The 13,173-nt window shown below is 36.6% G+C and overlaps 1 protein-coding gene across 1 annotated transcript in view; it reads left to right on the top strand.

Annotated features, from left to right (window-relative positions):
• The window catches only part of HCRTR2 (hypocretin receptor 2), a 222,441-nt gene that overhangs the window by 118,607 nt on the left and 90,661 nt on the right, over positions 1-13,173 (top strand). The window lies entirely within an intron of this gene.

Raw genomic sequence — 13,173 nt, 5'->3', positions numbered from 1 at the left:
AAGAAGAAGGAGGGGCACGGGAGAGAAGTACCACAGAGATCTCAATCATCCATTCAGCCAAATATTGTTTTGCTTTGTTTTCTTTTCAGTCTGCTTGTTGCCGGGCTCAGGAATTATTCATGCCAACTGTTTGTTGTTCGTATTGTTTTGTTTTCCCCAAAGATGAGACTAAGCTTAATGCTGGGCTTTCTATTTGTCCCTGTCTAGGTCTGTATGCAAACACAGGTTTCCTCGACCCCACCCCCCTCCGCCTGAACAGTTTGTAAGGGTTGGGGAGGGGGTGAGATGGGAACATAGTGACTGCGGTGATGGAATGTGTCAGGGCAGGGGGAATCTACCTCAAGAAAAGGGGCTTTGGAAGGGAAGAATAACTTGAAATAAATTGTGAATGGAAGGAGAGTGTACCTTGATGAATGAAGAATAGAAGGCTGGGAGACTTTTCACATGCAGAGGGCAGTGTGGAGGAAGTCCCTGCTGAAAATGACAGGAGAAGGAGGAGGCTAGCAGTTGCTCTTGATTTTCAGTTATAACAGGGGAAGAAGGTGAGTGAGGTGAGAGGCTGGGAGGCTTTGCAGTCAAAAGCAAAGAACTTGTAGCTTCAATGGAGACTGACAAGGAAGTTATCAAGCTTTCAGCATTCATCTGATTTTTATCTTCTCTCCCAAGTGTGTTGATCTGGGTAGAAAGCATCCAGAGTAGTCTCTCACCAACTCAGCAGGCAGAATAGATGATAGTTTGTGAATGAGAATAATTCTCCAGAGAGTTGATACAATATTATTTGAGGAGACAAGAAACCTCTGAGAACTTTAGTACATTTTAAAATATTATTTTTAGACTGTTTACCTTTGGTCGATTTTTAAAAGTAAAAATGAAGGAAATCTTTTTTAGGACGCTAACAAAATGAAACAAAAGAGGAAATACACATGATTAGAACTGTTGCTACAAGCATATGTCTGCTGATAATAATTGCAATCTTGCTTTCCTTCTTCTTGCTACCCATCCTTAAGATTACATCTCTTATGTAATCCCAGCACTTTGGGAGGCCGAGGCGGGTGGATCACGAGGTCAAGAGATCGAGACCATCCTGGTCAACATTGTGAAACCCCGTCTCTACTAATACAAAAAAAAATTAGCTGGGCATGGTGGCGCGTGCCTGTAATCCCAGCTACTCAGGAAGCTGAGGCAGGAGAATCGCCTGAACCCAGGAGGCGGAGGTTGCGGTGAGCCGAGATCGTGCCATTGCACTCCAGCCTGGGTAACGAGAGTGAAACTCCGTCTCAAAAAAAAAAAAAAAAAAAAAAGATTACATCTCTTAAGATACATGGCTACCAGCATAGCAACATTTTACTACATTATGACAACACTTGTTTATAAGTGAATAATGAAAATTGAACATATATTGAGTACCTATTGTGTGCCAGATCCCTTCATTTACATTCTCTCCCTTAAACATCAACATAACCCACATTAGCCAGAAGAAACAAGACTTAGAGAAATAAAATGACATATTAAGGGACATAATTTAGATTCAGTTCCATTTATTCTGACCTCAGATCCAGAATTCTCCATTGTTATTCCACTCTAGAGCTAGAAAGCATATAGAAAATAGATTCTCTGCTCCTGATTGTCTGCAAGCTTATTGGATGTGTTCCTGTTCTCCCCTGCATCAATGCCCACTGCCAATAAAGTACAATGAGGGGTTAATGGCACTATCATTCTCTTCACCAAAAAACCTGTCCAGAGAAGCAGTATTTTTTTCCTTCTTTCTTTCTTTCTTTTTTTTTTTGAGACAGTTTCGCTCTTGTTACCCAGGCTGGAGTGCAATGGCGCGATCTCGGCTCACTGCAACCTCTGCCTCCTGGGTTCAAGCAATTCTCCTGCCTTAGCCTCCTGAGTAGCTGGGACTACAGGCATGCGCCACCATGCCCAGCTAATTTTTGTATTTTTAGTAGAGACGGGGTTTCACCATGTTGACCAGGATGGTCTCGATCTCTTGACCTCGTGATCCACCCACCTTGGCCTCCCAAAGTGCTGGGATTACAGGTGTGAGCCACCGCACTCAGCCCAGTTTTTTTTTTTTTTTTTTTTTTAAATGAATAGCTATAAACAGCAACTATTTGCCTTCCTTATTTTAATTTTAGGCTGAATCTTTGTGATAAAATGTGCTCTTCTTTGCTGTTATTGCATGTTTACTTTGCACAGGCCTTGTAATGAATAGTCTCCATAACATAATTGCATAGTTTAGAGTTACATGTTTGCTAGCCTGGGAAATTTTAGTTTCAAGAAGGAAACACCTCTACAGTAAGGCTACTTGTTTCACAATGTCAAGGAAGATAGCCCTGTCCACAGCCCCAAGTGCTGAAATGGCCAATTCCATTCAGCCTAAAAAGATTTACTCAAAGCACTCTGCTCTCAAGAAACTGACAGCTATTTTCCTCAGAACTGAAGAACACTGAAATCCTCTCTGTTTGAACTGAAACTCATTCTATTCTGCCATACTTCCTGAAAGTTGATGAGGTTTAGGTCTGACATTTAAACAAATGAGTAGTGTCATTACTCACAGACAATTTCCTGCTCTTTGATGTCACTGTCAAACTTGCAAAATGAATTAGATTGAGAATTTTTTTTTTTTTTTCCTCTCTGCTATAAGTAATTTTACACATAGAGTGGTAGGACAGGATGTCACGTGATTTATGCAAAATAAAGATGCAACATTAAGTATGAAGGTGAAATACCAAGAGGGTAGGCAGCAGATGTAATCACTGAGCCTTCAGGCTCAGTCACCATTTGTACTTTCATATAACTAACTACTTGGAAAATCTCAATCTTTTTGGGCTTACAAATATAATACCATGTGTTAGAAGTCATTTTCCTTACAGTGTCCTTTCCTGAAGTGATGTAATTGGATATGCTATGAGAAGCATGACACATTCTTGATCGTCCTCATCTCTTTTTCTTCTCCTCAGAGTCCCTCTCTATCATTATGCCCCCTCTCCACTCTCATATACTCCTTCCAGAAATGGAAAGTGGTTTCCTGAGGAATAAAGATTTAAATGGAGTTTTAGGAGTATTTACTTTCCAGTGAAAAGCTGTAAGCATGTTTATTGTGGAATTTTAAGTTGCAGGGAAGGATCATGGGGTAAGGTTCTTTTTGGAAGGAGTATCTTTTCAGTATCTTCAAAATAATGCCACCTATTAACTATTCCTAAATATGTATTCTATTACAGCTAAGTAGATGTAGCAACTTATTCACTTTGTGCATTTTAAGCATTAGCATTTTTTTTTAATTAATGTGTATATCGGGGGAAGCATTGGGGAAATGTAAAGAAATGTAATTGATGTTAATTTTTGCTCTTGATTCCTTGAGTGAAAATTTGGGGGAGAAATGTGTTCTAGTCAGTTCAAGCATTAAGTAACTAGGGAAAATGATCAATTTTCCGCCTCTCTTATGTCTGCATATAAAGATATCATAAGTTTCACCTGGTATGCTTCTATCATATCTGTTATTGTCTCCATATGAAAAATGGGAAACATGTAATAAATGTCCACACCAGTCCAGTTATGCTTCTCGCTTCTTGTGTGCCATTAGCAAGTTATTGAACTATCCAAGTCAAATTTTTATAATTACAAATTAAGATCGATAATGCCTGCATTGTAGAAATAATATCAGGATGTAATATACAGATATCCTCTATAAGGACATATAAAGGAATACAGGCACATGCATTTTTTTTGGCACATAGACAGTAATTAACATCAATTTTTATCTCTTAATTTTCATGACTGAACTTTTTGTGATGTGGTTTATAGCCAGCTTCTGCCCTTATGGCCACTCTGTATCTCTGTAGCTCTTTGTAGCCTCTGCCCCAGCCTTTTCCTTAATTGCATATTTTCCTAAAAGGTGTGAATAAAATGATGTTGGCACATGTTACTCTCCTTTTCCACACTAGCTCCACCCACCCATCTCTTTCATACTGATTACTTAACATTGCCTTGTTGCCTTCCCATGAAAGCCATTTATAACTATTGGAATAGTTTGCTTTCTTTCCCAGCTTAAATTTGCCTGCACTGGTTCCCATTCATTTAGAGGTTTTGAGTTGTTAATAGGCTGGTCTATCACTTCTAATGTTTTAAATAACACACACATTGGCAATATATTAATTCAACTCATACATTGCTAAAATACATAGTGAAGTATTCATAGTTAAAATACATTGTCCATTTGTCCATTAAATAATTTACCAAATAATCGTTTATCCAAATTAGATGTGTGGAATGGGAAAATATTTGTAATAGGGTTGCTTCCTACAGGCTTAATCTTGTGTCATATGTGTAAGTGGTAGAGATGCAAGTTCATGCTACTCTTAAGGCTAGGCACATTTATTTTCTGCTTCTCCTAATGCCCATTTTAGTTTTGTAGGTGTTTGTAAACCTGTCCTTTCCTACACAGGAAGCAAAAATGAGTTTCTAGCCTCTTTTTAGATGTAGAAATAACACATCACTCATCTCTGCCAAGACTCAATATAAATCATGAATAGTGACTCTAAGAGTTAATATTAAATATTAAGCTTTAAATTTGTTGTACATTTTAGTTGTAGAATGCAAAAATGCTTATCTGAATAAGAAACTGATACCTATGCATTTTTGCTAAAATCTTAATGCTTAGTCTTATTTAGTAAAATAAATTATATCTTTGACTTAAAATCCTAATGATAACTTTTAAGATAGCTATTTCATAGATAACAGCAACATTTATCATGGACAGACAATAATGAGAGTACCATGTTCAACTGATAATTTAAATGTAATGAGTTCTTTCTGTATTTGAAAAAATATATTTGGAAAATGGGATAATAAAAAAGTAGCAATTTTTGAGAGACCAAATCTAAAATTTAAATACAAACACAATGCTCCAGTTTTTAGAAAACTGTCTTGATTTTAGTAGTGCTTGCATAAAAAATTGTATCACATGTTCTTATATTAATTTAAGTTAATTTGTATTTTAGATTGTATTTGAAAATTATCAGGTACTGCAGCTGTGTTAGCATCCCAAAGTCTTCATATTCTCACTTGGCTCAGAAACATCCACTGCTGATGTTATTTAACTAGTGAGAGAAGACCCTTCCATGTTTTTTTCTTATAGCATTTTGACATCATCTACACCCAAAGGAATGCTGGCTTTATTAATGGTTCACTGGTATGGTTCAGTCAATGACATGTGATTGGTGGAACTGAGGGTATTTGTCTCCAGTTCCTTTTCTCACTGCAAAGGAAAATGATGAATATTTACTGAGTACTATATGCTAGGTCCTCTGTGTCAGGCTCTACTTACATATACTCTATTGATGCCTTACAACAAACTTATAATGAGGAGATTAATAGCTTTTACAAATAAGAAAAATGAATTTCAAAGAGCAATGTTAACTTACTTAAAAGTTTAATCAGACAGTAAATAGTAGCACTAGGTTTCAAATATGGAGTTAACAAATTCCGTGGTCCGTGTTTATTCCATTGCTTCATCCTGCCTCTTTCCCTAGCTTCTAACCCTGACTGGAGAAGCACGGGGAAAAGGAGGAAGGAGGAGATACTTAGATGTGCCCTCTAGACAATTTACAGAGTTGTTTGGGCATGTTGCCATGCTATTTTTCTGATAGACTACAGTTCTCCAGCTCTGAGGATGAGCTCATTTGATAAGCTAATCAAGGTCAAACTAGGGTTACTTTACAAGAGAAAAATTCAAGGTAAAATAGGTGCTGCCAAAAATGCTTTTACCTGTTCAGGGGGGTGACTCACTGGAAAAAAAAAATGTTAGGTAATTGTGGCCAACGATTATTTTGTTATTGAAAGTGCTCTCTTTAGACACAATTTGAGGCTGAGGGCCTAAACACTTAAGACCTCATATAATCTAAAGATACTTGTTTATTTTTCTTTTGGTCATGCATTTTCAAAGAAATAGTATTTATTTAAACAAATAATGTTGCCATTGATTTAATTGAATAGGTCAATTTATTTATTTGTTTTTTAATTTTTTGAGAAGGAGTCTTGCTCTGTAACCCAGGCTGGGGTGCAGTGGTGCAATCTTGGCTCACTGCAACCTCCACCTCCTGGCTTCAAGCTATTTTCCTGTCCCAGCTTCCCTAGTTGCTGGGATTACAGGCATATGCCACAATACCTGGCTAATTTTTTTTTTTTTTTAGTAGAGACAAGGTTTCACTATCTTGGCCAGGCTGGTCTTGAACTCCTTACCTTGTGATCCACCCATGTCAGCCTCCCAAAGTGCTGGGATTACAGGCATGACCCACTGCACCTGGCCTTAATAGGTCAATTTCTGTATCACCTGATAGTGTTCCTGGAGCAGAATAATGTTCTATATGTACAAAGAGGCATTACCTGTCACATCAGACATGAAATGACCTTTAGACACTGACTCTGGAACACTTTGAGATGCTATTGGATGCTATTGTATGCTATTGGATGAAGCACATGACACATATGGCCAGTCTTTTGAATTGCTGACTCTGAGGATAAAATTTGTTCATTTCACCTTTTTGTTCACACAATGAGAAGTGATCTCTTAACCAAGTAAATGGATTAAATGGATATTTAAAATAACATTAAATTTCTTGCCAGAAAAGCTGTTCTTTCATGAACAAAAAACAAATTGCTCAAAATAAATGACTACATCTTTATTCCTAAAAAATGTTTAGAGATTATTATTGGGCCTTTACACATAATTTACTTTCAATATTAAACACATGAGAATGATGTTTAATATTTATATAGTATTTTACTCTTCAGAAGATATACTTTCCATATTCTGTCTCAGTTATTCTTCACAACAACATTATGAGGTAGAGCTTTTTTCATGAAAAAAACTCATGTGCTTGAAGTGATTTAAAATCACTGTGGAAGAAAAGTCTGGGCACACAGAAAAACCAAGTGGTTGTGTGTCAGCTTGGAAAAAGCTTGCAAATTTCCTGTATTTCAAGAGGCCAGGATAAGGCATATAATTACCGTTTACTGGTTTTCAGCTATGCTTTGTTTGATATCTGATTTTGTCAAAACTCCGAGGAAAAAGTCATATTACCACACTTCATAAACTTGTTAAACATAAAATAAAATAATTTCAATGTTTTAATTTACAGTAAGAGTTTATTCTCACAAGTCCTCAAAATTTCAGTTATCACAGTCTTTTTTTGTAGACAGAAATCCGTGTGGACTGTTATTGTTCTGAATAGCTAGGCTATGCCAGAGTAGCAAAGAAACCCTGAATTTTCATTGGCTTAGTACCACAAAAGTTTATGTCCTGCTCATTTAACATCTAAGATGGGTTGGAGAGTCTATTTCATCCAATGAATGATGGTTCAGGCAGCCTCCACATTTTGTGCACCATCTCAAAAAGGTGGACTCTGTGGTAATCAGTTTCCAATAACCACCACCCACCCCCAAACCCCACTTCCTGGTAGTCACACCATCGTGAGGTTCCTTTCCTTATTATGCCAGAATTGGTCTGGGTGACCAATAGCTTATAGCAACAGTGAAACAATGTCACTTTCAAGATTACATAACAAAAGCTTACAGCTTCTGGCTCAAGTACTCACTTTCTCTCTAGCTCTTGGATCTCTTCTTCTGGAGGAAGTAAGCTGCCTTGCGGTGAGCAGCTGTTGGCTGGAGTGAAAATCTCCAGCCAGCAGCCAGAGAGGAAATACCGTCTGTTAACAACCTCATGTGTGAGCGTGGAAGCAAATTCTTTAGACCAGGTTGAGTCTTGAGATGACTACAGCAGCACCGCTTCCCCACCCACCCCCAGCTTGACTGCATCTTAGTAACAGACACTGAGATGAAACTATTCAGCTAGGCTTCTTGCAGATTCCTGACCATTCAGAACCTTTGTCATAATACATTTTTGTTGTTTTGACTTATGTTTCGGGATAAGTTGTTGCACAGCCTCTGAAGTGAACTAGAAGAAGCATACGGACTCTTAACTACTTTTGCCAAAAATTAACTCTTGTTAGTCATGCGCATACCCATTTGGCCCAAATCAATCATATTGTATCAACCTAACTACAAAGGGAGTTGGGAGATGGTAATGTCTCTGTCACTGAAACTATACAATAGTTAGAAGCATTTTTAACTTGCATAGACTCCAAACAAGAGAATTCGAAGGAATTTATACCACTAAGATAAGCTGATAGGTATATCATTCCAATTTGGGTCTCTGAGAATAGAGGTAATTGATAATGTTAAGAGACTTTGTGCCAATTATTGTACTAGGATTGTGGGTATAAAGGTAATATAATCCAAGGAACCTGTACTCTTTTTGAAAGACAGACATATAAACACATACTTTCAAAATAATGTGGTAAGTGCTACTATGACAGATGGGTACACAGAATGTAGTCGAAGTATTTGAGAAGGACACTTAGCTCCACTGGGGGATTAGAGAGAGTTACTGGAGGAGATGACACCTAAACTGAATTTTAATAGATGATTTCAAGTTACCCAGGTGAAGAAAATTGGGTAAGGATGTTCTAAGCAAAGGAAACAACATAAGCAAAATCAAAGAGGCGTGAAATAGAATGAGCTATGAAGAAAGTGTTAGGCATTGGGTAACTAATGTAAGTACAGATGAAGAGAGTCTGGAAATGAGGCTGAAGCAGTAGATAAGGATTGGCCATAAAGACCTTGTGTACAATTCTTAAGATCTAGGCTTTGACGTTGTTTAGGGGGAGCTGTTAAGGGATTTTAAAGAGTGCCATCACTGGTTTGCGTTTTCCATGAGAGCATTTTGAAGATAATGTAGAGAATAAATACAAAAGGGGAAAGACTAGAGAAGGTTTTCACACTGGGGTTTGCATCCTGTTTTGGCTCATCTAATGGCACTCGTTTTAATGAAAACAAACAAACATACAAACTGACAATAAAGAACATAATCCAAATTCTCCAGATAATTACTTCCAGGAGCTTTCTATGTGCTACATAAGAAACAAAGAAAGAAAAAGATAAATAGAGTAAATGAAGGAAAAGGAAGAAAGACAAAGAAAGAATACATATTGGAAAAACTGTGGCTGTTTTTGTTTTGCTGAATATTTAAATTTCAGAAGCAATTTTTCTTTTTCTTTTTCTTTTCTTTTCTTTTTTTTTTTTTTTTGAGACAGAGTCTTGCCTTGTCAACCAGGCTGGAGTGCAGTGACACCATCTCAGTTCACTGCAACCTCTGCCATCCAGGTTCTCCTGCCTCAGTCTCTCCAGTAGCTGGGACTTCAGACATGCACAATCATGCCCGGCTAATTTTTTACACTTTTAGTAGAGATGGGATTTCACCCTGTTACTTAGGCTGGTCTTGAACTCTTGAGCTCAGGCAATCCACCCAACTTGGCCTCCCAAAGTGGTGGGATTACAGGCGTGAACCACTGCACCCAGCCTCAAGTTTTCTTTAAGATGTATCTTTCTTGGAACATATATGCATGAATCTTGCATGCCATAGCTTTATTAATATTTTCCAATATTCTACATGTTTTTTACTATAATCATTCTTACGATTAGTTACAGATTGGGGTTTCAGTGAATCACTGTAGTCCAAGCCATTTCTCATTTGAGCTTCTACATCACATTTTGGCCTCACTCTGAAACTCAAAGATTAAAAATTTGAGATCTAAGAAACAATGTTTTCCATTTTTCAACTAAATCCCCACTTTTTTCTAAATTTTCGACAACTTTCTAAACATTCTCACTTGAAAATTTATTTTAAATAACATTTATTTCATTCATATAATCAATGAAGTTGCTACATTGACCCCAGGTCAGCCCTTAGCAAATTTCAGTGAACATTTCCCTACAGGTTGGCATGGTAACACACTTCAAAATTTCTAAATCTGTGGAACAGCTTAGAAGCTTTTTTTTTTTGCTATTCCTAGTTCACAATGGAAATACAATAATGATTAAACATTGTAATATCCTTTTCTAGATTCTTAGTGAGCTTTTATTCCTACTCAGTGACTCTAAAATGAATTTATAAGGCGCATGGTTTGTAACCATGTGAGACCTTGATTTTATCACTACATTGCTAGAAATGGGGTCAAAAAGCCACTGGCTTTAATAATTTAATTCATCAATTTGGAATGAATCTGATGAGTCAGCCACTTTGGTAGAAAACTATATTGCTCATAAATACTATTCTGAAGGTAATTTGTCTTTCTTAAAATGTGAAGACTGTGCTAATCTTTCTGGGCAGGGGTATGGAGGTATGATTAAATGCTTAAGAAACCATTTTGTGGTTGCATGCAACTGAACCAACTTTTCATTATTAAAAGTAGATAAAAACTTAACCTCCTCAATTACAATATTTTATACAAAAGTTTCCCAATTTTACATAGACTGAAGATAAAAGTACGTTAACAGATCTTAGCAACTCGTTCAGGAAAATAACTTCTTAATTATTGAAGCATTTATGTGTTTGGGCTTGATTTACACTTTGGACACAGGAAAACCTAGAGAGAATCTCGTTCTTTGAAATCATCAGAGAGAGTGATGGTGACTCAGAGATTCCTGAAAATCAGCAGATTTCCCTAGTTTGCAAATGTATGTGTTATTTTTTTCCCCAGGCATAATGAACTTTATAACAAGAAGCCAAATCATCTTAGAGAAAAGGGGGAAAATAAAAATTTAAGAACATAAAAACCTATAAATAAAAATGTGTACATGCCTCACACATGTACACACACAGTTTGGGGATTGGATGATATGAATAATATAATTAATACACCCTGATTTTTCATGCAGGATTGAGAAAGTATCTTCCAGATATTAAAAATGCTAAAAACTGGACAGAAGGCCTTGAGTTTCCCAAATTCAAGACATATTTTCAACTATCCCCTGAGTAAATGAACTATAACCTTTACAGAAGTAAAAATCATAAATATATTAAAGATGAATAAATCCTTGAATTAACAGCCATGCAAGAAGGAGTATCCCTTGGGTGATTGATCATTGTAGCATAATTTCTTTTCCTTGAACAGGCAATATTCCTTGACAATATTTCCTTGAACAGAATACAGTGTTTCCCTAAACAATATATGCCTGCTCTAGAGTTTTCACAATTGCTGATCCTCCTATGGCTGGTTCCTGCTCAGCACACAACACTTCATTGGAGTTCTCTTAGAATGCCAGCTTTAAATCACTACTTCCTCATGTACTGTGATAGTATCCCATTTTAGTTTTTGTCAGGTTTGTCAAAGATCAGATGGTTGTAGATGTGTGGCATTATGTCTGAGGCCTCTGTTCTGTTCCATTGGTCTATATCTCTGTTTTGGTACCAGTACCGTGCTGTTTTGATTACTGTATCCTTGTAGTTGTATAGTTTGAAGTCAGGTAGCATGATGCCTACAGGTTGTTTTTTGTTATTGTTATTGGTTTTTGTTTTGTTTTTTTTGTGTGTGTGTGTTTTGTTTGTTTTTGCTTAGGATTATCTTGGTCATGCAGGCTCTTTTTTGGTTCCACATAAAATTTAAGGTGTTTTTTTTTCCAATTCTATGAAGAAAGTCAATGATAGCTTGATGAGGATAGCATTGAATCTGTAAATTACTTTGGGCAGTATAGCCATTTTCCCAATATTCTTTCTTCCTAACCATGAGCATGGAATGTTTTTCCATCTGTTTGTGTTCTCTCTTATTTCCTTGAGCAGTGGTTTGTCGTTCTCCTTGAAGAGGTCCTTCACATCCTTTGTTAGTTGTATTCCTAGGTATCTTATTCTCTTTGTAGCAATTGTGAATGGGAGTTCACTCATGATTTGGCTCTTGGTCTGTTACTGGTGTATAAGAACGCTTGTGATTTTTGTACGTTGATTTTGTATCCTAAGACTTTCCTGAAGTTGCTTATCAGCTTAAAGAGATTTGGGGTCTTCTAAGTATACAATCATGTTGTCTGCAAACAGACAATTTGACTTCCTCTTTTCCTAACTAAATATGCTTTATTTCTTTCTCTTGCCTGACGGCCCTGGCTAGAACTTCCAGCCCTATATTGAATAGGAGGGGTGAGAGAGGGCATCCTTGTCTTGTGCCTGTTTTCAAAAGGAATGCTTCCAGTTTTGCCCATTCAGTATGATATTGGCTATGGGTTTGTCATAAATAGCTCTTATTATTTTGAGATACATTCCATCAATACTTAATTTATTGAGAGTTTTAGCATAACAGACTGTTGAATTTTGTTGAAGGCCTTCTCTGCCTCTATTAAGATGATCATGTGGTTTTTGTCTTTGGTTCTGTTTATGTGATGGATTACATTTATTGATTTGCATATGTTAAACCTGCCTTGCATCCCAGGGATGAAGCCAACTTGATCGTGATGGATAAGCTTTTTGATGTGCTGTTGGATTCGGTTTGCTAGTATTTTATTGAGGATTTTCACATCAACATTCATCATAGATATTGGTCTGAAATTTTCTTTTTTAGTTGTGTCTGTGCCAGGTTTTGGTATCAGGATGATGTTGGTCTCATAAAATGAGTTAGGGAGGATTCCCTCTTTCTGTATTTTTTGGAATAGTTTCAGAAGGAATAGTACCATCTCCTTGTTGTACCTCTGGTAGATTTTGGCTGTCAACCCATCTAGTCCTGGACTTTTTTAGGTTGGTAGGCTATTAATTGCTGCCTCAACTTCAGACATTGTTGTTGGTCTATTCAGTAATTCAAGTTCTTTCTGGTTTAGTCTTGGGAGGGTGTAAGTGTCCAGGAATTTATCCATTTCTTCTCGATTATCCGGTTTATTTGCATAGAGGTGTTTTTAATATTATCTGATGATAGTTTGTATTTCTGTGGGATCGGTGGTGATATGCCCTTTATCATCTTTTGTTGCAACTATTTGATTCTTCTCTCTTTTCTTCTTTATTAGTCTGGCTGGTGGTCTATGTATTTTGTTGATCTTTTCAAAAAAACCAACTCCTAGATTCATTGATTTTTTTGAAAAGTTTTTTGTGTCTCTTATCTCCTTTGGATAAGTACGTTTTTTAAAATTAAGCATTGCAGGCTTTAAATTTCTTCTATATAAATATTTAAAATAAAACTTCAATAATTTGAATTGTGTTTTTGATTATTTTGTTTTATATCTTCAGTAACTTACACATCAACTATTTTATAGATATTCTAGTAATGATTATGAAAGACCATTTGAAAATCCTTC

This window comes from Aotus nancymaae, unplaced genomic scaffold (assembly GCF_030222135.1).
Source record: "Aotus nancymaae isolate 86718 unplaced genomic scaffold, 86718_ANA_hifiasm-v0.15.2.pri h1tg000040l, whole genome shotgun sequence".
NCBI lineage: Eukaryota > Metazoa > Chordata > Mammalia > Primates > Aotidae > Aotus > Aotus nancymaae.
This window is presented reverse-complemented; position numbering and strand designations above follow the sequence as displayed.